The sequence below is a fragment of the Suricata suricatta genome, chromosome 14, assembly GCF_006229205.1.
Source record: "Suricata suricatta isolate VVHF042 chromosome 14, meerkat_22Aug2017_6uvM2_HiC, whole genome shotgun sequence".
NCBI classification, from domain to species: domain Eukaryota; kingdom Metazoa; phylum Chordata; class Mammalia; order Carnivora; family Herpestidae; genus Suricata; species Suricata suricatta.
In genome coordinates this window covers 41462020-41488702 of record NC_043713.1, presented here as the reverse complement: position 1 = coordinate 41488702, position 26683 = coordinate 41462020, and the positions used below count along the sequence as shown (strand labels likewise).

At 33.7% G+C, this 26683-nt stretch overlaps 1 pseudogene; it reads left to right on the top strand.

Annotated features, from left to right (window-relative positions):
- LOC115277416 overlaps positions 1-25775 on the top strand; it is a 34677-nt pseudogene extending 8902 nt beyond the window's left edge.
- The last annotated feature ends 908 nt before the right edge of the window (positions 25776-26683 follow it).

The following is a 26683-nucleotide window of genomic DNA, read 5'->3' as shown; positions in this document are numbered from 1 at the left end:
TCCATTGCTTTTCTAACCTTGCCTCCTAACATGCTTTCTTTTGCCAACTTTATTCAAGTCACTTTTGCTTCTTTGCCATTTCCTTATACATGCCAAGCATGTTCCTATCTCAGGGCCTTTGCACCTGATATCACTATCGCTTATACTCTCTTCCTTGAGATAAATACTGGACTTATCTCCTCATATCATTTTGAAGTATACTCAAATATCATGTCATCAAAAAGTTCTTCCCTGTCCATCTTCCTAAAATAGAACTCACTCTTCCCTCATTTTCCATCTTCCTATCTTGTTTCATTTGTATTCATAGTACTTGTCTCCACCTGATATGTATTTATTTGCTAACTTAATTTCTCTTTCACTAGAACATATGTTTCCAGAGAGCAAGAACATTAATCTCTTTTATTCACTATTGTGTCTTCAGCTTAACAATGGAACAGCGCTTGACACATAGTAAAGATTAATTGGATATTTCTTGGCTTTGTTAAATCTGTTTAAAAATTATCTTCTACTACATACATATGTATCTATATGTTAGATATATACATGTAGATATACATCTAATATCCATGGATATTAGATATACATGTATAGATACAGATATACATGTATAAGTTAAACATACATGTATGTGTGTATGTGTATATGTATACACATATGTATATGCTACTCCTCAATTTAAAAAAGACAATCAGTGAGGGGCACCTGGATGGGTCAGTTGGTTGAGCATCCGACTTTGGCTCAGGTCATGATCTCACAGTTGGTGGGCTCAAGCCCTATGTTGGGCTCTGTATTGACAGCTCAGAGCCTGGATCCTGCTTTGGACTCTGTGTCTCTCTCTCTGTCTCTCTGCCTGTCTCAAAAATAAATAAATATTTAAAAAATAAGTAAATAAAAATAAGAAACAATTGCTGAGATTGACTACCACATAATGTTAATAGGAGCTTTTCTGACCTGGTCTCCAGTGAAACTGGTGCAAATCATTAAGAAGCAAATAAGCATTTGGAAATGATCCTGAGGGAAAGTAGTAAATGAAGAAACATCTATTCAAGACCATCTATGAAATTTCAGCAAGAAAATCAAGACTGTAGTATTTGAACAACAACAACAAAATATTTCCTTCTTCCCTGACCCAGCTTAGTAAGGGGAAGGCTGAAGCCCAGATTGCTACAAGCCAAGAGCACAGGGCCTCCCCTCACCCAGCATCCAGTCAAAGGGCTTTCTTCTTGAGAAAAGCAAGATATCTGCATTTCTCATTCTGCCTCCAGTTACTCCTTGATAAAGCTAACTCCCAGGATGTGGATGAAAGGTGAGAGCTCCATTTTTCAGGTCCATTATCCTCTAAAATTCAATTAGGCTCTGAAGAAGTCATATATCATTCTTATGTCCAGGTTGTCACATGAGATCTATTTTGGTTTTCTCCCTACATGCATTCAGGATATTTTTCCTACCTACCATTTTGGAATTTTTTAAATGACTTACATTGGAGTAGGTCTATTTGTACATATTGTGCAGGGTAGTTACTGGGACTTCTTTGTCTAAAAATTCAGAATCTTTCCTTCTAGGGATTTTCTTTTCACTCACTTTATAATTTACTGCACTAATATTATTTTATCTTTTACTTGAATTTTTCATCTTCATATTTTTTCCCAGTTTTTAGAAGAACTATCAAATGTAACTTTCAAACTTTTGAGTGATCTCATTTTCAGTCTTGATATCATGTTTTTATTTTATGAGACCTACTTTGGTCTCTGAATGTTCTTTTATTTATAAACTGCTATCCTTATTTTGTGAATTCAGTATCCTCTCTTACATATCTGATGGTATTTTTATTATTTCTTTGAAAATTTCTTCCTCTATCTGCACAGTATATTTTGGTTTTCTTCTACTTGTTTCATATCTGTCTGGCAGAGAAGTTTGGATAGGAGATTACACTTAAAGAGATACTCTGAAAAGCTCAGTAGAAGCTGTGCTTGTTCCAATTATCTAGTTGTAGTGATTAGTTGGGATAATGCTAAATATACATTTCTATAGTGGTTTTCCTTGGACTAAGCAGTTTTCTTAGAGAACTCTGTAATCTCTTACTTGGGATGACAGCATTCATGAGCTGAGTGGGAGAAGGAATCTAGTGTCCTCATCATTCATTATCTAGTCTTTCACTTCCTCTGTTTCCGATATAATAGCCCCTCAGTTCTCTAGGACAGCATTACCTAGGGGAAGGGATTTTTAGGACCTAAAGTCTATAAAAATGATCTATTTTGGTGCCATCCAACACATCATTTTATGAGAGACTGACATTTTCATTCTTGATGTTTTATGCTCTTCTTCTATGCACATTGACTGACTTTTTGATTCTTTCACAAACCAATTAGTTTCCACTTTCAGAGATCTGTTTAGTACGATGACCCCTGTCCATCAATATTGCAACAAGCAATATCCTTATCCAATAAATAAATTATCCTTTTTTTTCTGCTTTTTCTTTGCCTTGATTAACAATAACGTCTTCTTCTTTTCCCTCTCCTTCTCCTTCAATCCCTCTCCCTTCCCCTTACCCCTCCTCCTCCATTTTATGGAGGATTCAACTGAAACAGTGAAAAGAATATATTTATGTACAAACAATCACGTTTAACTCAAAATTGAGTGCCTCTTGATTCTCTTCTGGAATGTTGTAATTCTTTATAAATATTATATCTAAGTGTGTGTGTATGTATATATATGTATGTATAAATATACACATTAATATATAAGTATATATGAGTGTATAAATAAATAAATATATATATATATACACACACATACATACATACATTATCCATCCTCATATTACTATAGATTTAACAACTGTTTTATAATTAGGTAGATATAAAATAAAAATATTAAGAAAAACTTACTAAATAAAACAAAAAATAGGTGTTACATAGAATGTGGAGAAATTGGAACTCTTATGTATTGCTGGGGGTAACGTAAAATAATGCACTTCCTATAGAAAACAGTACAAAAATCCTGAAAAAAACCACCTAAATATAGAATATGATCCAGCAATTTTAATTCTAGGTATATATCCCAAATAAAAAAAGTAGAGACTTAAAAAGATAGTTGCATACCCCTGTTCATAGTAGTATTATTCATACTACTGTTGAATGAATGGATTAATAAATGTTGTATATATTCAAAATAGAATATCATTCTGCCTAAAAAACAAGAAAATCCTGACATAGTTTAGAACTTGGGTGAACCCTGAAGACATTATGCTAAGTGAAATAAGCCAATCACAAAGGACAAATATTTTATGATTCCACTTGTTTAAGAGTGTCTTGCATAATCAAATTTATAGAGACAAAGAGTAGAATGCTGGTTGCAGAGGCTGGAGAGAGAGACATGGGGAGTTACTATTATGTAATGGGCAGAGAGTTTCATTTGAGATGCAATAGTTTTAGAGATGGACGGTAGTGATGGGTGCATAACATGGTGAATGTGCTTAACTCCATTGAACAATATACAGTAAAACCTTGGATTGTAACTTGTGCTGCCAGTGTTCTGCAAGACGAGTAAACATCAACTTTAATTTGATGCAAGAGCAATGTCTTCCAATACAAGTAGTATGTGACGCCAAATGTTACACAATCACAACTGAGCCAATGGTTCTAGAAATTCACTTTGATACACAAGTGCTTTGGATTATAAGAATGTGTCCAGAATGAATTATACTCACAAATCAAGGTTTTACTGTATTTAAAAATGGTTGAAAGGGTACATTTATGCTATGTGTATATTTACACACACACACACACACACACACACACCCACACAGTGGTAGGGTAGCTATCACTGAGAAGGTGTCCTTCGATCAGATGCTTGAGAAAGGTCAGGGGCTTAGCAATGCTGAAACTCACAGATAGGCAGGCCTATACTACTGAAGTGGAGTAAAGAGAAAGGAGGCAAGACATGAGGCCAGAGAAGTAATGGGATGAGGAGGACTCATCTGATTGCGAAGAGTGTTACAACTTAAAACCGAAAATGGACTATTAGATACAGCAATACAATAGTCACTATAATTATTAGCAGATATTGGAAAAGAATACTTTTCATTGAGTGGTGGGCTTTACCACTTATAGTGGGTGTATAGGAGAACTGGAGGAAAGTGCATCTTAAAATATAAAATAAAGTGAGAGTCATAAAAAGAATTGCCTTGCATTGAATCCAATATCTCCTCTACAGAGAAAGAGTGAAAATGGAATTTTGTAAGAGCAAAGAGGGCTACAGATTGTCTAAGGTTTTGTGACATAGTTACTCGGAGCATTGAAAGTTATTTTCTTATCTAACTTACAATCTACTGAGCCAATCTTCCTGCAGCTTCTTGTTTATTCGAGGAGTCTCAGTTGACTTCTTTTTAGAGACTCAATTTGAATCATAGCCTTCCTTCTTTGTGGTTGAAGGACAACGTAATAATTAAGCCCAGATTTAACTTTACATTTTAAACATACAACAAACCATTATGAGTCCTGTTTAATAGAATCTTCACTTAATATGAGTCCATTTAATTATTATGAATCCATTTAATAAAAAAATTTCCCGGCTTTCTTCTTTTGCTCTAAGTAAATTAAATGAAATGGCCTCCAAGGTTATTGCTATTGCAGACTGTATCAGAGTACAGGGTATTGAACCATAATCTACTTTCATCCCATTAGAGTTATGTCACTCTTGGTCTTCTGTTGTGACTAGACAATTAGATACAAAGAGTTTTCTAATGGATTTACTACAAGACATTAGTGGAGGAAATTTTCAAGATCTTAGCTAATTTCTCTTCCCTTTGAAGTGTAAAATATTAACTACTCTGGAAATCCATTAATTTGAATATCTTTCTTTGAGACAGCAAAGTTTTTGGTGATAATAATGACAGATATCAGTATGTATATATTTTTAAATGTAAAAAAGAAAGCAACCCTGATAAGTACTTAGGGACCCTTGACTTTTTCAGTGCAGTTCATTACTACTACCATATTTTAAATCCTTATCAAGTCTAGACCCGGATTAAAGCAGCCGTCTCCTAATTGGTCTCTTTGACTCTAGATCCTTCTTTCTCTACACTTCTGTGTGGTCAATCTTATTAAACCACAGTTCTTAATGAATCTCTTCTTAACATAAAAATAGTGTTTGTGAACCAAAGATTTTCTCCATTGAGTTAAGAATGTAGATATGTATGCAAATGTATATGTAGATATATATGTATGCACATATAAATATAGATAACTGGGTCTCTTTTGCACTAAGGGACACACTTCACTAAATTTATAGTCAATGTTCTTAAAATAATCCATTTGTCAAATAACAGTCTTTTCTTTCTCCCACTTGACAAATTTCTTGTTGAAATTATAAAGTATACATAGTTGGGTAAAGACTACATATTTTAGTATTTAGGGAATGATCTCTGGAGGATGCATAACTGCATAAACCCCTACTTAAAATAACTATTAAGATTGTATGTGCATGTATGTGTGTGTCTTTTCTAAACCTTTATCATGCAATTGAGTTTGTCTCTAAACAAAAACAAAAGGCAGACAAACTGCATTTTTTTCTCATGAGAGTGTAAATTAATCTTTTATTCAAAACAAAGTTGTAAACAGAGGGAAAACTGGGCAAAGGTATAAAAACTTATGAAGCAATTATTTTCATGTTTTGGCTATCATGCAGAGCAAAACTCTGAACACTCAGAGGAGGGAGACAAATGAGAAGATTCCTAAGGTAGCTGTCTGCCGTATACTTCCTAGAAAGGGAAAGGTGACCCAAAGCAGGACATGGCAATCTGCTGAACTAAAAACCTATTACCAGGTTTGGGTAGATGGATGCAGTGAGAAGTCGTGGAGTAGATGCTGGACAGAAAGGAGAAGCATAAGAGATAGTGGGAGACCTCTGCAGAGGTCCTTCTGAATCTTGGCTAAAAATTTGCACATGTTAGTACTGACAAATCATGCGCTGGAGGAAAATAAGACTTGTTGGAAACCTATGTATTGAGCAATTCTCAGAACAACGTAAGTTTGAGAGACATTTGAGTTTTATCTGGCCAGAATACATTTATTTAAATACTTTGGGAAATTACTGGAGGCCACACAAAGGTCATGTCGTAGTATTAGGGCTATATTTGATTCCTCCTAAAGTAATTTACTAACAAGCTTTGTAAACAGTCTGCTTTGCAAGTAACATTACCTGTCAAATCAATCCAGCACTCTTTTAAGAAAGAAAACTAAACCTGAACATTCAAAGATATTATATTCATAATGTCCGGCAACAGATGAAAACTTACTAGAAATGTATAGTAGATTTTTATTGCTTTCATAATATTTACTACAAATTAGTGGCTGGAACCTACAAACAAACCTATTATCCACAGAGCTATAGATTAAATTATTTTAAGAGTCTCACCAGACGGAAATCAAGGGGTTGACAGGTTCCATCACTTTTTAGAGGCTTTAGCCAGTAATTTGTTTCCTGCTTACTTGGGTTGTTAGCAGAATCAGTTCCTTGTGGTTTTAGGACTGAGGTCCTGTTATTTGCCTTATTCACAGTCTTTCTGGTGATAACATCAGAGTCATCACCTGCTTCAAGTAGCTATCACATCTATGGGCATATACGCCCCTTCTCCGTCTTCAAAGCCAGGAACGGAGGTACATTCTTTCTAATGTTATATCTCCCTGACCTCACTCATGTTTTCTACTCTAAAGGACTCCTGTAATTAAGCCAGGCCCACCTACCTAATCCAGTATAATTTCTTCATTCCAAATTCCTCAATGTCTGGAACAATAATGGCAAAGTCTCCATTATCATAGAAAGTACCATATTCAGAGATTCCAGAGAATAGAACATGAACATCTTCGTGGCAAATGGCAACATTATTTGCTGCCATGTCACAAGAAAAAACAAGAAAAGTAAAACTTCTAACCAAAATGAAAATCAACCTTTATATATATATCCTCAGAAATGACAGAGATATCTTGATTTCTATTAAATTTATTGACAAAGATATATAGTTATAAAATTATAAATGTGATAAGCAACTATAAGAAAAACATCAAAATAATTGGGGGAATTAAAGATATAAGAAAAAGACATCAGATTGAAATTACAAGGAGAAATATATAATGTGTGGAAGGGAGAATCTACTCAAAGTTAACAGAGTAGGTACTATAGTAGAAAATATGAGTGAATTTGCACATGTAGTGACAGAAACTATCCAAATTGTGGCTCAGAAAGGTAGAAACAAAAAAGCTTGAAAGAAATGAAGAGTATTTCAGTGACTTATGGCAAAATATCATATGATTCAATATATGTGTATTGAATAACACAAGAAAGAGGAAAAGCATTTAACAAAACAGCAGCTAAAGAATTTCCAAGTGAGATATTTTTTTAAAAAAGTATAAACTTGCAGGTCCAAGAAATACAATAACTTATTCAGGGTAACAACACAGTAATACAACAAAGTATAGCATAAATAAATTGTTGAATATCAGTAATAAAAAGATATTATTTTTAAAATTTTTTGATGTTTATTTATTTATTTATTTATTTTTAAATTTTTTAAATGTTTTATTTATTTTTGATACATAGAGAGACAGAGCATGAGAGGGGGAGGCGCAGAGAGAGAGAAGGAGACACAGAACTGGAAACAGGCCCCAGGTTTTGAGCTAGCTGTTAGCACAGAGCCTGACACAGGCTCGAACCCACAAACGTGAGATCTGACCTGAGCCCAAGTTGGAGGCTTAACCGACTGAGCCACCCAGGCGCCCCTGATGTTTATTTATTTTTGAGAGGGAGAAAGAGACAGAATGTGAGCAGGGGAGGGGCAGAGAGAGAGAGACACACACAGAAGCTGATACAGCATGGCTCCAACCCACAGACTGTGAGATTATGACCTGAGCTGAAGTCAGTCTACAGAGCTCAGTTGACTGAGCCATCCAGGTACCCCAGATAGTAATAAAGAAAAATTCTTAAAGATTGTCAGAAAAAAGAGACAGTACATATAGAGGAATAAAGACAATGACTCAGAAACTTTCATAACAATCTATGCTAGTCAGAAATCAGTGGCAAGATATCTTTAAAGTACTAAAACAAAATATACTGTCAGGCTACAGTTTTTGTTTTTGTTTTTGTTTTTCAATAAGAAAAGAAAGGAAAAGAGTTGTATTCATCATTTAGAAACTAAATAAGGTTTTACATAACTCTCAAATGCAAATTCCAAGTTCAGAGAACTCTCAAGAGAAATCAGGAAATTAGCAAATTTGAACTGAATGAACAAAACCCACCATATATAAATCTGAGGGATACTGCTTAAACAGTGCTTAGAAGGAAATCTATAGCATTAAATACTTATATTAGGAAAGAAAAACTATTTACAATTATAAACTTAAACTTACAACTCAAGGAACAAGAAAAAAATAGCAAGTTAACCCCGAGTAGGCAAAAAGAAGGAAATAATAAAAATCAAAAGTTAATACAGTACAAATAAGAAAAAAAGAAAATTCTATGAAACTATAAACCAATTCTTAAGGCTCAGCAAAATTGATCAGGAAAAAGAGAGAACAGAAAAATTAATATTAAAAAAATTAGAAAGTTGATATCAGTACAAAATTCATAGGGTTAATAAAACATCATTTAAGAAGGCATAATGGTATATGTCGAAAATTCTGGGACATGGGGGTCTTGGGGATGTGATGAAGTGAAGGACTTTGAGATGGGCTTCCCCTGTTAGCCAGGTGGACCTAATGTGATCACCAGTATCTATAAGTGAGACAGAAGAGTCAGAGGCAAGGGGCACCTGAGTGGCACAGTCTGTTAACTGTCCAACTTTGGCTCAGGTCATGATCTCACAGCTTGTGAGTTCAAACCCCTCCTTGGGCTCTGTGCTGACAGCTCAGAGCCTGAAACCTGCTTTTGATTCTGTTTCCCTGTCTCTCTGCCCTCCCCTGCTCACTTTCTGCCTCTGTCTCTCAAAAATACATAAGCATTAAAAAAAATTTAAAAAGTAAGGAAGAGTTAGAGGCAAACTGATGCAGCATCAATAAGACTCCACTTATCATTGGTGGCTTTGAGGACTGAAGCCAAGGAATGCGTACAGCCTCTAGAATCTGGAAAAGGCAAGAGAACAGGTCTAGAACCTCAGGAAAGAATACAGATGTGCTTGGAGGAATAGATTGTATTCCAGTGAGTACCCCAATGAAACTCATTCTGGATTTCTGGCTGAGAAGAATAAGATAATAACTTTGTATTTTTTAAGGCATCATGTTTTTATTAGTGTCATTTTTATTTTATTACTAGCTATAAAGACTTCTAATTATGTAAGTGTATTTCCTTGAAGAATTGCCCCATTGTAATCTCAAGAGTCCTAAATATTAACTCCTTTAAAACAAACAAACAAACTTTCTTTTTATTTTACATTACTGTATTCCTAAAAATCCTGGGCCATGAGGAGTTTGCCCAAGTTCCAGGCAGTGAACTCTGATGTTTTGGCAGTAGGTGTTAATCTGGCCTAAAAGGAGCAGGGAATTCCTTCTGGCAGGGGCGAGGATACTGTGAAGAGTCTGCACAGATTCTCCCCAGGGAGTGGGAGTTCTTCACTCTGGCTCTGCCTATTCTCCTGCTGGAGATGTTGCTGATGCTAACGTTCTTGCTGCTGCTATTTACTTGAGTTCCTCATGGATATGTTAGATTTAACTATATTTTGGCTCATGTATACACTCTGTCCATCAGCAACTTTGAGAGAATACTGTGGTAAGTTGTTACAGCAACTTGCAGTGGTGAGTTGAAACTAATGCAGAGATATAGATTTTTTGTTATAGATTTATTTACTAATGTTTAAATAGATTTTGAAAAAGTAATCATGTGTTTTGAAGATTATGTGAAAACTGAAAACATTTGGGGATATGATGTCATTTCCACTTCTCACTTCCATGAGTAGGGGAGAGAAGAGGGAATTAAGAAACAGTTCTTGTTTTTGTTTCCTTTGTTTTGCATTGTTTTGAAGAAAGGTGGATACAGTCCATTAGAGTTTTTCTAATGTGAAAGAAATATATGAACTATCATAGCAACCAGAAATTAGTCTTAAAATGAGAAGTATATGACTTTTAAAAAAATTTACTTTCCCATTTTTTTATTATTTTAATTCAAGTATAATTAGCATATCATGTTATATTAGTTTCAGGTATAGAATATAGTGATTCAACAATTCTATACATTACTCAGTGCTTATCACTATAAGTATATTCTTAATCCTCTTCCTAATTCACTCATCTCCCCCACCTCCCTCTGGTTACCACTAATTTGTTCTCTATACTTAAGAGTCTGTTTATTTTTTTTATCTCATTTTTTTCTTTGTTTGTTTGCTTTGTTCTTAAATTCTACACATGAGTGAAATCACATAGCATTTGTCTTTCTCCAACTAATTTATTTTACTTAGCATTATATGTTCTACATCTAGCCATGTTGTTGCAAATGGCAATATCTCATTCTTTTTTATGGCTGAATTTTCCATTCTCTCTCAATAAATAGGTAGATAGATGATAGATCAATAGACAGATATGGTATATCTCTCTAGATAGACTACATCTTTATTCATTCATCTATCAATGGATAATTGATTCCATAATTTGGCTATTGAAATCATACTGCAATACACATTGCATTTTCTTATTCTTTGGGTAAATACCCAGTCATGAAATAACAGGTAATTCTACTGTCAACTTTTTTGAGAAACTCTATACTGTTTTCCACAGTGGCTATACCAGTTTTCATTCCCTCCAAAAGTGCAGGAGGGTTCATTTTCCTCCACATCCTCCCCAACACTTGTTTCTTGTGTTTTTAATTTTAGCCATTCTGACAGGTAGGAGATACTATCTAATTGTGGTTTTGATTTGCTTTTCTCTGATGATTAGTGATGACCATCTTTTCATTTGCCTATTGAACGTATGTCTTTTGTCCATTTATTAATTGGATTTGGGTGTGTAGTTTTTTTGGTTTGGTTTTTTGGTTTGCTTTAGTTTGGTTTGGTTTTGGATGTGTGTGTGTGTGTGTGTGTGTGTGTGTGTGTGTGTGTGTGTGTTGAGTTGTATAAGTTCTTTATATATTTTGAGTACTAACCTTTCCTTGGATATATCATTTGCAAATATCATCTCCCATTCAGTAAGTTGTCTTTTTGTTATTGTTGATTGTTTTCTTTGCTGTGCAGAAACTTTATTTGATGTATTCCTAATAGTTTATTTATGCTCTTGTTTCTATTGTGTTAGGAGACACGTGTAGAAAAATGTTGCTACTGCCAATGTCAGGAAATTACTGTCTATGCTCTCTTTAAAGGTTTTAATATTTTCAGGTCTCATATTTAGGCCTTTAATCCTTCTGAGTTTAGTTTTGTGTGTGGTGTAAATAAGTGGTCGAGTTTCACTCTTTTACATATAGTTGTCCAGTTTTCTCAGCACCATCTGTTGAAGAGTATATGACTATTTTGGGAAATTATATTTGGAGATAAAATTGAAGGTGTTTCAAAGTAACATGTTCTACCAGTATATTTTGTAAATACCCCTGAGTTGAAATGTCTATTACAGGAGTTCATCTGGAATATAACTGGTATGTATTATGAATGAAAAGGGATAAATATTTGGCTACTATTTTCCTGAGTTCTTAAAAAATAATTTTTAAGTTTCATTTTGATATTTGCAAACACAGCATCCATATTATAGGTTGTATAGATTGATGATGATGGCTTTGATTATTATTAAGTTATAGAACAGTATTTTTAAAAAAATAACGGGAAAGTTGTACTTACAAAGGCTGGTTTCAAATTCAGGTGCTTTCAATCAGCAATTTGACTTTGAATATTTTGCAAATGAACCTAACTTGAGGGACAGTATGGAAGTATCTTGAGGGGAAATTAACCATGTGTTCCCCTTATAAAGAGTTGTTTCCATACTGATTCTAATTAAAAAATATATATAAGATTAATTTTGTACAACTTTATACTGACATCTGCTACTTTTATGAATAAATTTTATATGTCAGCAATTATACATGCATCTCCTCCACGTGTATAGCAGCATTATTTACAATAACCAAATTATGGAAGCAGCCCAAGCCTTTGATAGATGAATGGATAAAGAAGATGTGCTTAGTATATAAATGCAATGGAATGTTATTTAGCCATAAAAAGAATGAAATCTTGCCATTTGGAGAAACATGGATGGAGCTAGAGAATAATGCTAAGCAAATAAGACAGTCAAAGACAAATCCTATATGATTTCGCTCAATGTGTGGAATTTAAGAAACAAAACAAACCACAAAGGAAAAACAACAGCAAAATCAGAGAGAGACAGCCCAAGAAACAAACTCTGAACTATAGAGAACAAATTGATGGTTACCAGAAGGGAGGTAGGCGGCAAGGTGGGTGAGACAGGTAAGGAGGATTAAAAGTACACTTGATGAGCACTGAGTAATGTATAGAATTATTGAATCACTATACTGTACACCTGAAACTAATATAATGCTATATATTAATTATTCTGGAAAAAAAGAGTTGTTTCCATGTGATTTTCAAGTTTTGGTACTTTTCCCCCCAGTCAGCTAATAAGCATATGAGCCTAATTTATTAGGAAAGAATGAAGGTTTGAAGAACCAGATCTTATCAGCTTGTTGGTTGGATTTTTTAATAGGATCTTTTATTTCACTGTAAAATGCATTATTATTGCCTAAAAAGTCAAGGTGTTTTTAAAATAACTCAACTCCAAACAAATAGATAAAACTGTCAGAAAATACTGGAACATAAGATTTTAGCCTTAAAAAATGTTGGGATGTTGTCAAGTGATGAAGGTAAATGAATATCCTAGATAATTACAAATCCCACTTTGTGTTTAGTGTCACGTTATCAGTTACATATATCACCATTTCTATGCAAAGCAGATTGGATAAATCAAGTGTCATTACAAATTTTTGCTTTACATCATTAGTAATGGGAAATAAATTTGCTAAGATGTCTTTAATTCCATATTAAGTTGACCATGCATTCAATATGATAGTTTATAAATGTAGATAAACTTCTTGGGTTTAATAAACTTAAAATATTGCAATTTCGATCTGAACATATATTGTTCACAAAAGATAGCATAATGTAAATTATCTGTTCCCAAACTCTACTTTGACTTTAAGCAAATTCAAACCTCATCGATTTGATCATCTTCCTTAAGATACTATTAAAATATTTCTTTGGTACAATAAACTTTACTCTGACTAGCCATATGGAAATTTCCTATACTTATAGGACTCAAAACAATGAGATTTTAGACAGTGTGTAAATTTGTTTTTCAACTTAAATTTTTTTCTCTTCTGTCTGAATTAAATAGAATCAGCATTATATGCTGAATCTTAAGGTCAACCTCCTACATTGGAATACATGAAAGACAGTGAGAATGTCCCAAATATTTGCCTTAATTTGTCCATTTGCTTCTATCTGGGGCCAACAATTTTCATTGTTTTGTTAGAGAATGGAATTTCTATTAAAATGCCAATATAATTTCAAATATTTCATTAAGTTTTAATGTAGATGAATTTATGTGAATCTTTCTAATTAACCATTGTATTATATAAATTTTGACAAGAATGATGAGAAGATAGGACAAAGAGAATAGATCTATGAGAAATTATCAAATGCAAGGCTTCTAAAACAAAGCCTGAAGCAGATTATCTGCATTTAAAAAGTGAATAACTTGGGACTCCTGGGTGGCTCATTAGGTTAAGCATCTGACTTCAACACAGGTCATGATCTCGCGGTTTGTGGGTTTGAGCCCCATATTGGGCTCTGTGCTGACAACTGGGAGCCAGGAGCCTGCTTCAGATTCTGTGTCCTTCTCTCTCTGCCCCTCCCCTGCTCATGCTCTAACTCTCTTTCTTGCAAAAAATACAGTATTTTTTTTAAAGTGAATAACTCTGGATGATATCTTCCTATAGCTAATGGTGATATATTTTTCTGTGTCTGGCCAAAGAATTAATGCTATTTTATGATTTTGGATGCTTTTGAATATTAATAGCATTTCTAAAGCACTATCTATGACAGACATCAACAATATTTCTCCAGTATCTCTAGTTTTTTCTTTTGAAAATAAGGTACCCCATTACCTAGACATAATGATGCATACATAGTGGAAAAAACCTATAGTAGTTATACAAAAGATGAAGAGAAAGGGATTAAAGCAGAGGAGGGGGAAAAATGAACTAAAAATGTACAAAAGCAACTGATGAAATAACAATAGTAAGTCAAGTCCTCACCTATCAACAATTATTTTAAATGTAAGAGAATTACATTTTCTAATCAAAATGTATAAAGTAGCTGAATGAATAAAGAACCTTATCCAACAATATGCTACATATAAGAGATCCATTTTAACTTTAAGGATATGAAAGTATTCCATGGAAATAGTAACCAAGAGAGAAGGAATTACTATACTTATATCACATAAAATAGATTTTCAGTCAAATTCAGTTACAAGACACAGGGCCTTATACAATGATAAAGTGAGCAATTCATCAAGAGGATATAATGATAGTGTGTGTGTGTGTGTGTGTGTGTGTGTGTGTGTGTGTATGCCCACCTATAAACGGAGCACCTAAATGTTTAAAACACATATTAACAAAACTGAAGGGGAAATGGACAGCAATGCAATACTAAGGAACTTAATATCTCACTTGCAACACTGGATAGATCATCCAGAAAGTTAATAAGAAAACAGCATATCTGAATAATGCAATAAACCAAATGGACTTAACAGACAAATACAGAGTGTGCCATCCAACTACACCAGAATATACATTCTTCTCAAGAGCACATGAAACATTATATTGTAAATATGTCGTATGTTGGGTCACAAAGCAAGCCACAATCAATTTAAGAAGATTACAATATAGCTAGTATTTTTTCTGACCACAGTGGTATGAAACTAGAAATCAATAATGGATGGAAAACTGAAAAATTCACAAACACATGGATGTCAAACAACACACTCCTGAACAACCAATGGGTGTACTTAGAAATCAAAAATTAAATCAGAAAGTATCTTGACAAAACAACAACAAAAGAAGGATCTTCAGATGAATAAAATGAAAACACAACATATCAAAACTTATGAGATGCAGCAAAAGCAGTTCTAAAAGTGAAGTTTTGGGGCAGCTGGGTGACTCAGTCAGTTAAGGGTCTGTCTTGATTTCAGCTCAGGTCATGATCTCACAGTTTGCAAGTCTGTGCCCCGCATTAGGCTCTGCACTGAAAATGTAGGACCTGGGTGTGATTCTCTCTCTCTCTCTCTCTCTCTCTCTCTCCCTCTCTGCCCCTGCCTCACTCTCACACTCTATCTATTTCTCCCTTAAAATGAATAAATAAGCTTTAAAACATAAATAATAACTAAATAAATAAAAGGGAAGTTTATAGTGATAAATCCTACTTACACACTAACTGATCTCAAATAAAGTCACTACATTCTCAACAATATTCTAGCAAACTGCATTCAACAGCACACTAAAAGAATCATATATCATGATTAAGTGGAATTTATCTTTGGGATGCAACAGTGTTTTAACACGCACAAATCAATAAACATAATACACTATAACAATGGAATGGATAAAATTCATAATCTTCTTCATAGATGAAGAAAAATACATTTGATAAAAATCAGCATCCTTTCATGATACTCTCAATAAATTGGGTATAGAAAGGGCATAGACCAACACAATAAAGACCATATATGACAAACCCACATCTAAGATAATATTCAATAGTGGATGGTTGGAAATGTTCCCTCTGTGATAGGAGTAGGCACCAGGAATAAGACAACAGTGCTCACTCTTACCGTAGGCATAAAGAAGTCCTAACGAGATCAATAAGGCACAAAAATAATAAAAATAAAAGCATCCAAATTGTAAAAGAATATTGAGTCTGTTTAGAGATGACATGACCATATATATATATATATATATATATATATATATATATATATAGTTGGCCAAATAGCTGTTAGAAAATATTCATAAAAATATATTAAAATCTAGTAGTAATTTATTTATTTACTTGTTTATAACAAGTAGTTATAGAAACATTGTGAGCTGTTAAAATATTAATGGTATTTTCATAAAGAGAGAATATATAATTTAATGTAAACATTTTTATCAGCAATCAATGTCTGCAAATAATACATAACAAAATAATTTAAGAGCTTTATATAAAAATCCAGTATGTAAGACATTAAAAATACCTAAGCATATTTTCACAAAATAAACATTAAACAATATTGCATAAGTTGACTTTTCTAAATTAATCTATATATTTAATTCAATTGCAATAAATATCCAATTAAGATTTTGAGAATAACTTGATAGAAAAACAAAAGCTCAAGAGCAAATAGCCAAGAGGTACCTGAAGAACAATGTTGTGGAGGCCTTTATGTTTTTGATCATTAAGAAGTTTTAGAAGGTACAGTAATTAACCTGTGAGTTTGGGCAGAGTAAAGGTCAGAGAAACCTGTGGAATACCACAGAGTCCAGAACAAATTGACACACACACTGACATCTGGGTTTTGACAGAGATGGCACTGACAGTTACTGAGGAAGACAACCTTGTCGGCAAATGATTCTGAAAAAATTTTTATCTAAATTAAAAATATTATAATTGATTCTTATCTGACAGCTGACATGAAAATCAATTCTAGGTGAATAAACAACCCAGATTTAGAAGAATAACTTCAAAATCAAAAGTGAACATGTATGTATGTACTTATAACTTCTGACTAAAAGTTTCTGAAACAAAACCCAATGGTTTTAATCATAAATGAAAAAAAAGCAATACTTTTGAATACACTGAAATTAAGAATTTCTCTTATTCAGCAGATATAATAAAAGTGAAAGTATAATTCACAACTTCGAGGCAGATATGTGCAGCATACACAATTTATGAAGTATTTATATAATACATAACTCCTTTGAATCTGTGAGCGAAAGCAACCCCATCCCTTTTGTAAGTTGATTTATTTTAAGAGGGAAAATGACAGCACGAGTCGGGGAGGGGCAGAGAGAGAGGAAAGACCAGGTGTGAGGATTGAGCCCATGAACTGTGAGATCTGACCTGAGCCCAAACCAAGAACCAACTGAGCCACCCAAGTGCCTCCAAAAGCAGTCTTCTCTTATAAATATGTTCTAAAGAAACAATTTAAAATGTGTACCAGTAGATACTTATGTAGTATATATGTTTATAACATTATAAAAGTAACATAATAATAACACAAAGCAATAGAAATGCAATAACACAATTTCAATCAATAATAGATTAGAAAAATTAAGTTATTTGCATGTGTACAATATAATATTATACAGCAATGAGGATAAACAAATGAACTATATTAATACACACATCAAAGTGGTTGAAACTGAAAAGCGAATACTGAGCCAACAAAGCAAGTCACAAACAATACAATTTATTTACAATATATGCTCTTCAAAAATCAAAACTAAAAATACATCTTTATGTATACATTCAGGTGTATAAATCTGTTTTTTGAAAATTAAAGAGTGACTAGCAGAAAACAACAGGATATGTAGTGACCTCAGGGGAAGAAACAATATGACATTTACCAAAAGTACATAGAGGTCTTTGAAAAAGGAGATATATTCTATTTCTTAAGTGGGATATAAGTTTCATGGATATATATTTTATTATTCTCTCAACTATATCATTCACCATAAAAATACAAAATTAAACAAGAATAGAGAATTTGGAAATGCTAAAAATGACTGAAGGTGGGAATGCATCTCCAACTGATTATGCTGACTGATATTACATTTGTTTCTAAATTTTATTTAATATATTTTTAAAATTTGTCAAATGTGATTCACTTTAATATTTAAAGCACCTTAGAACTATGAGACTGATGCGTTTTTCCTTATTAATAGTAGCATTTGCCAAAATGCATCAACCTAAACAAAGATTATCCCATTCTTACTGAATATTTTCCTTTAAAAAGTTGGGACCTATCCCTGAGCCTGGGTGGCTCAGTCGGTTAAGCGTCTGACTTCAGCTCAGGTCTGTGCTGACCGCTGGCTCAGAGCCTGGAGCCTGTCTTCAGATCCTGTGACTCCTTCTCTCTCTGACCCTTCCCTGCTCATGCTGTCTCTCTCTCTCCAAAAATAAATAAAAACATTTTTTAAAAATTTAAAAAAATAAATAAAAACTTGGGATATATTATATTCAGGAATATGTCAGGGACATTTCCTAAAGATGGATAAATTATTTATCACTAAAATTTACCTGATTAGGTGGAAAATAAATTGACTGTGATAGGAATGAAGAAATTATGTTAGACATCAGACTAAAATGTGCTCAGTCTTGCTCAATGTATTCTCTATGTGATACAACATAGGTCTGGTAGACTGTTCTTGAAGCATACATGTCAGTAACCAAATCTCCAAAGGATTTCATAGCTAAATTCTCTGCCTTCAAATTCTCAAAATACCCTCCAAAGAAGACATCCAAATGGCTAACAGTCACATGAAATGATACTCAACATCGCTCATCATCATGGAAATACAAATCAAAACTACAGTGAAATACCACCTCACACTGGTCAGAGTGTTCAAAATTAACATCTCAGGAAACAACAGATGTTGTCTAGGATATGGAGAAAGGGGAACCCTCTTGCATTTTTACTGGGAATGCAAACTGGTGCAGCCACTCTAGAAAACAGTGTGGAGGTTCCTCAAAAAATTAAAGATAGAATTATGACACAGCAATAACATACTAGGTATTTATCCAAGGGAAACAGGAGGCACATGTACTTACTCCTATGTTTATAGCAGAATGTTTATCAACATATAGCCAATGTTTATCAACAATAGCTGAATTATGGAAAGAGCCCACATTTCCATCAACTGTTGAATGGATAAAGAAGATTTGGAATGTATATAAAATGGAATATTACTCTGCAATTAGAAATAATGAAATTTTGCCATTTGCAACTACGTGGGTAGAACTGGAGGGTGTTATATAAGATCATACTGTATATACTGTATGTTAGCTAACCTGACAATAATTACATATATAAAAAAGATGTCCTATTATGCTTTTCTCTTTTCAATCCTTTAATTAATTATGTCATTTTGTCATCAAATTAGTATATATATATATTTTTGTCAAGTTAGCTAATATACAGTGTAATCTTGGTTTCAGGAGTAGATTTCCATGATTCATCACTTACACACTAGACCCTGTATTCATCCTAACAAGTGCCTGCCCCAATGCCCATAACCCATTTTTCCTACACCCATCAACCCTCAGTTTGTTCTCTGTATTTAAGAGTCTCTGATAGTTTGCCTCCCTCTCTATATCTTATTTTTCCTTCCCTTCTTCTATGATCTCTGTTAAATTAACCAAATTCCACATATGACTGAAAACATATGATATGTGTCTTTCTCTGACTGACTTACCTCCTGTAGCATAATATCCTCCAGTTCCATTTATTTGTTGCAAATGGCAAATTCTCATTCTTTTTCATTGCCAAGTAGTAGTCCATTATATATATATATACACACAAGTAGTAGTCCATTATATATATATATATATATACATATATATATATACACACACACACACACACATATACACCAAATATCCTTTATCCATTCTTCAGTTGATGGACATTTGCACTCTTCCCATAATTTGGCTATTGTTGAGAGTGCTGCTATAAACATAGGGGTACATGTGCCCATTCAAATCAGCACTCCTGTATCCTTTGGACAAATACCTAGTAGTGCAACTGCTGAGTCATATAATAATTGGTCAAATATATTTTGATTTTAAGTAATTGTTGCTCCTTGAACAAAATGGGTATTAGGAGTGCTAACCTCCTGTGTAGTCAAAAACCCACATATAACTTTTGACTTGCCAAAAATTTAACTACTAATAGCCTACTGTTGACCAGAAGCTTTGCCAAAACATTGTCAATTAACATTTATTTTGTATGTTATATGTATTATAAAACTATATTCTTACAGTAAAACAGTTAAAGAAAAGAAAATGGTATTAAGATCATAAGAAAAATACATTTACAGTACAGTACTATATCAATATTATAAGTATATATATTTGTTGGGAAAAAAATAAATGTACTTGCACAGTTCAAACCCATATTGTCAAGCATTAACTGTACTCACACAAAAAATTATTACTCTAGTAATAAAACTAAAAGTGAGAGTGAAACTAATTTCTGAACAAAGGAATACATTTTCTTTAAATACCCTATTCATGTGTGGCTCAGTCAGTTAAGCATCTGACTTTGGCTCAGGTTAGGATCTGACGGTTTGTGGATTTGAGCCCTGCATAGGGCTCTGTGCTGACAGCCTGGAGCCTGCTTTGGATTCTGTGTCTCCCTCTCTCTTTGCTCCTCCCCAACTTGCATTCTGTCTCTCTCTAAAATAAATAAACGTTTAAAAAATATCCAAAAATATATTTTTTAAAATACCCTATGAATTTAATGTAATATTAATTTAAAATATCTGTAGTATTAATTTGGTGAGAAATTGTTCACATTATAAATAATAAGTTAGTAATTGCTAAATCATAAGTGTATAAACAATGAAGAAAATCCGTGACTGACTCCAGATCTCATACACTCTCATCCCGTTATTTTTATTCATATTCTGAAGCAAGTCAGCCTCAACTGATAAATGTTAAAGAACAAACTAGTGGGGTGCCTGGGTGCCTCAGTCAGCTAAATGTCTGACTTCAGCTCAGGTCATGATCTCATGATTCCTGGGTTCGAGTTCCGCTTCAGGTGTGCACTGACAGCCCAGAGCCTAGAGCCTGTTTCAGATTCTGTGTCTCCCTCTCATTCATGCTCTGTCTCAAAAATAAACAAACAATAAAAAAAGATTTAAAAAAAGAATAAACTAGTTCTCTGCTGACAATTATTAAATTGATATTTTCTCTAGGCCAAAAAAACAACTATTACAACAAATAAAATAAGACTTCTTGAATCTGTTATCAACACAAGGTGGTCCTAAGAAAATGACCCTTATTTTTCCCCCAAACTATCTAACAAAAAAGTGCCCCACCAAAGGGCACTTTTTATTTGAAAAAATAAACTTAAAAAAGTAGGGTGATCCTGAATTTTATTTAACACCAAAGTAACATCTTGTAGACAAAAAATTATCTCCTCTTTCAGGTTAACTTGAATTTCAGGAAAAAGCTGAACTATGATAGTGGTACCAACCCTGTATTTCCCTTTTTATTCCTCCTTCTTCTATGCCCTGCCAGGAATCTTTTTTCTAACACATTATTCTCTCTTCCTGATCTGTTCATCCTCCCTTCTTTCTTGCATGAGCCTCTCTAGAGAAATGATTCCAATACCCAGCCCTGGAAATATCCCATGGCTAAAGTAGTTTTTGTGTATTAAATGGCTGAAGTGGTTATTTGGTGGAAGCATTTAAATTCCATCTGCTGGGAATAAATAGATTCATAGAATTGTATTTTGTGCAGATAAGACTTTATTTCTAGTTTTCTATGTAAATTTAAAGAAGCAGTCTGTAAACTAAATGTAAGTTGATGGAGATTCTTAACATTGAATTGCTGCATGTTAAAACATATTCAAGGATGGAAATCCATAAAAGACTATTTTTAAATGATTTTTACTCAATAGCTGACTAGCTATCAAGGGAAAAAAAAGAATATTAAAAGCCAAGTATGAGCTCAGGAATGGTTTCATTTGAGTTCACAATTGAAAATGCAGAAATTATATATGCAGGTTTAGAAAATATTATCTTCATGAATTTTATATTTCTGACATTAAAATATTTAATGAAAGTGATTTAAATGATTTAGTATTTCTATAGTTGTCAAATTGAAAAACAAAGTTATATTACTGATATTCCTTCAACCAGCCTAATCTTTTATAAATGGTTAAAACCAATTTATTACATAGTGATAAAAAGTGTAACTCTTATTTTATCCAAAATACAAAAAGAACTGTTAAAACTGAATAATTAGAAAACAAGCAACCTGATTTTTAAAAATGGGGAATGATCTTTTTTTTTTGCAAATAAGCATATGAAAAGATGCTCCACATCATAAATCATGAGGGAAATATTAGTTAAAACAACTAGGTACCACTACCAATATATTATAATGCCCTAAATCTGAATACCAAGACAACACCAAATACTGAGGAGACTGTAAAAGTATAGGGGCTTTCATTCATTGCTAGTGGGAAACCAAAATGGGAGAGCCACTTTGGTGGGAGGTTTGGCAGTTTCTGGACAAAACCAGACATACCCTTCCCATACAATCCAGCAATCAAGCTCCTTGGTGTTACCCAAATGAGGTGCAAATTTATGCTCACAGAGAACAAACAAAACAAAACAAAGCAAAACAAACAACACACAAAGCAAAACACCTACACAAGGATGTCTATAGAAGCTTTATTTATTAACAAGACTTGGACGTAACCAAGATATCCTTCAGTAGGTGAATGGATAGATAAACTGTGGCACAATCAGACAATGGAATATTATTCAGTGCTAAAATGAATGGACTTTATAAAATTATAAAAAGACATGGGTGGAAACATAAATGTGTATTATTAAGTGTAAAAAGCCAATCTGAAAGAGTACATACTGCATGATTCAAACTCTATAATATTATAGGAAAAGCAAAACTATGGAGACAACAAAAAAGTTCAGTAGTTACAGGTGATATGAGAACAGATGAATAGAGAGAGCAAAGAAGATCTTTAGGACAGGAAAAAAATTCTTTAGGATGTTATAATGATGGATATGTCATTATACATTTGCCCAAAACCACTGAATTTATAACAAGTGAATTGTAATGTAAACTATGGACTTAGGGTGATTCTGATATGTTAATATGAGTTCATCAATTGTAACAAATGTAACTTCCAGTTGAGATTGTTGTAGTGGGGAGTATTATGCAGGGGATATATGGGAAATCCGTGTATCCACTCCTCAGTGTTGCTCTGGACCTTAAACTGACCTAATAAACTAAAATCTTAATTAAAAACTGGGATTTACAGGTAGAAAAAATATAACCTTATATCTAATACACTATCTTAATCAAATATTAAGAAATTTATTCAGATGTAAATTATATGCCTTATATGTAAACTTAAGAGATTTTTATGACACTTTTATAATATCAAAATAGAAAAAAAATATATAAAATTTAATGCTATAGGATAATACTGAATATTTTATATTGATAAAAAGTATTACTTCACATTCATTAAAAGCTGTTTGGTGACTTATGGTCTTATGGTGAGTGCTGAGTAATACATAAAATTGTTGAATCAGTATATTGTACACCCAGGATTAATATAGCATTATATGTTAATTATACTTCAACTTAAAGAAAAACGTATTGTTTTAAATTTTTGAGGACTTTACACAACTCTTCCCTGAAAATTTTTTAAAAATAAGCACCAAATTTTACATAGTCAGATATACTTATATATACTTTCATTTACATGCATACATGCAATTACATTACATACATACATCCTGTATGTATACACTTGTGTACATTTTTAAATGTTTACATACTGCATAGTTACTCATAATTTTAGTAATATTGAGTGCTTTAATTATCAAAAATTCAGAAAAAATTTATAAATAGATTGCTCCCAATTTAAAACATTATTGTAAATGTAAAACATATGTATTATTATATTTTCTTGAAGCAGATGCATCATCTATTTATTTAAAGGTGTACTGTATGTATTACCAGTATCCAAAACACCAAGTGAGCCAAAGAGAAGGAAAAGGAGCCACATCACTGACAACAGCAATCACCCTCCTCTGCCTCCCCAAGATACACACCCTCCTCACCATCTCCACCAGAACAATGTCGAAAGCACTTTTAGGAAAAACAAATTTGAATATTAATATCTGGAGACTTACATTTAGAATTTAGTGTCTTGGTTTAGGGTTTTATCCCCTACTACAACAGAATATATACTATGCTAATATAATATGTAATAAATAACTTATTTTAAAAATAAATGTAATTTAATGTTGTTACTCAAACAGTATTATTTAGCAGATAACAATATCCTGTACTGTTCTAGAGGATATGCCATTTTTCTACATGTAATCTCTGCCTTTATAAAGTCAGATATATGAAAATCTGAATTAAAAAAAAACTAAAAGAGACTTACTAAATATTTTAAAGAAGGTTCCTCGTGGCAATTTTACAGGTGGTATCTGTTTTTTTGAAGCCTATTAAGCACTATCAGTGAAATTAATGAACATATTAGGTACTCTTTTAATGGGAAATAAATCAAATGCCAATACAACCATCTATCAAATTTTAGTTCCAGAGTTGTTTGAAAAGCATTTTGTTTACAAAACAATTTGGCACGATTTTTTGAGATTCTCTTATTGTATAGACAAAAGTATTAGAATATATCAATATAGAATCTACATGTATAATAAATGAATATATAGAATAGTCATTTAATTTTAATTTTGCTATTTCTCACAAAAGAATTATTTGATACCTTGTGTTATAAAATTCAGTTGAGCCTCCTCAGGACAATCTGTGAGAATAACTATGGGCTAATGAAGGGACTGATCAATTTGCTAGTTAATCCATAGTGCATGGGAAAGTAGCTATTATGGAAACCATGGAAAGAATAGCTGGTCTCCACACTGGAAAAAAAATCTTATTTACTGGGTTCATTCCAGAGATGCTAACTACATAGTCCCCAGGTGCACTGGTGGTGGTTGTTTCCTTTACAACCATTGGGAACTGTGGTGTGGTTTTAGTGGAATCATATGTGCAGTACTTGCTGCCCAAATTGGACAGTACTCCCTATATACTAAGTATATTCAGTACAAATGAAAATCTTCAAGTATTGTTCCGTCAATGATATTCTGATTACTGAACAGCTGCAGGGCACTTTTTCATTTGTCATATATTGTATCCTTTTATTTCTTTTAAATACAGAATCCTTATAAATATAATAAAAATAAACACGAGAAACATAATATCCAAAATTCAGAGATTGTTGCTTATGGTACACCTACTATTTACTATGCTACCCAATGAAAAATATAAACTTACAATTTTTATAGTAATCACTTAAATACTTTTTCCCTTATTTATTTTGCCATTCATTGATAAAAAAAAAAATAATTCAAGAGCCCCCGCGGCCGCTGAAGGAAGCGGGCGGACGTGGCGCTCTGTGCACCTGACCCACCAGCAGAAGGTGTGGCGGCCTTATAAGCGGGCGCTGCACCACCTGGGGTCGTGTTGTGCTCACTGGGACAAAAGCCGCTACTTTGCTGTGTGCTGAGAGCCTGGTTTGAAGAACAGAAGGATGAAAAGGATATGGTGAAGGCCGTCCAACTGCTGAGGGAGGCCGAGGAACAAGTCTGCCACCATCAGCGCCCTCAGCCCTACGTCCTCCCCGAGTCTCAGGAGACACCTCCTACAAGAGATCCGAGGGCAGCAAGGTTTCTGAGCGGCGCCGAGACGACTGGCATCGTCGGAGAAGGCCATGTATCCAGACTACGGGGCCAGGAGAGCAGAGCAAGAAGCTGCGGAGGGAGAGCTGGGAGCAGGAGGGTAAGCGGCTGCAGGAGGAAACCCCGCTAGGTGGTCCCAACACCGACGCTTTGCCCCCTCCAGAGAGGAAGGCTATTTGCCCCCCCTGTGGTGGCATATTCTGACCAGGCCCCAGGAGCGGCCCATGTAGAGAGAGAGAGAGAGGAAGACGCCTCACCAGTCGCACTTGCAAGTGGAATAAGTTTCAGAGCATGTACACACTTGCCCTAATAATAACTCCATATGGTGAAAAAAAAAAAACCATAATACAAATATAAAGGAATTTATAGATTAGTTCCAATTGTAGTAGATTTAAATGAAATTGTTGTTTCTTCTGATTTTACAGAAGTTTTTGTAGGTTTTTTCTTCTAATTCATTCTTATGGAACTTCGTATTCTTACAAATGAAATAACAAAACGCGGAAGGTCTTTCCATACAATAAAAAGTTAATTTTCTTCCAATTATTTTTGTGTCAGTAGTAGTGAATTACTAGGTAAGTGAAATCTTTTGTGTCTACACACATACGAAACCAGCCTTGTGCTTCTAGGAGGGTACTGTTCACAAAGCCTTCAAACAGTAACCCTTCTTTTGTAAAATACATAGTTCTCCATTAAGGACACTACCCGGGCAGTACAGTAACCTGAAGCAATCTATGATAGATCTATGCTATACTCAGATAACTTAAATAAAATATAAATGTTTATGCAAAGTGACCCAGGTAATAGATTTCATGTAGTATCTATGTTTAGTCAAGACTGAAATTTCTAGAGACCAGCTAGGGCTGTGTAGAAATGATTTCATGAAGGATTTCTGCCTACAATTCTAAAGTCACTCTTTTCATGCGTTGTGTGTGTGTGTGTGTGTGTGTGTGTGTGTGTGTGTTGCCAATAAAGGGCCCACCAAGAATGGGCCATATCAAATGACCAGTGTCAAGTAATATGACTAATGTTACAATTTAATAGCTCTACACACAGTCTTTGAAGCATGGCCATATTTATTATACAGCCCTGCCTATTTTGCAGTGCTCTCCCCATTTCAACAGAGACATTCTTCATCTTA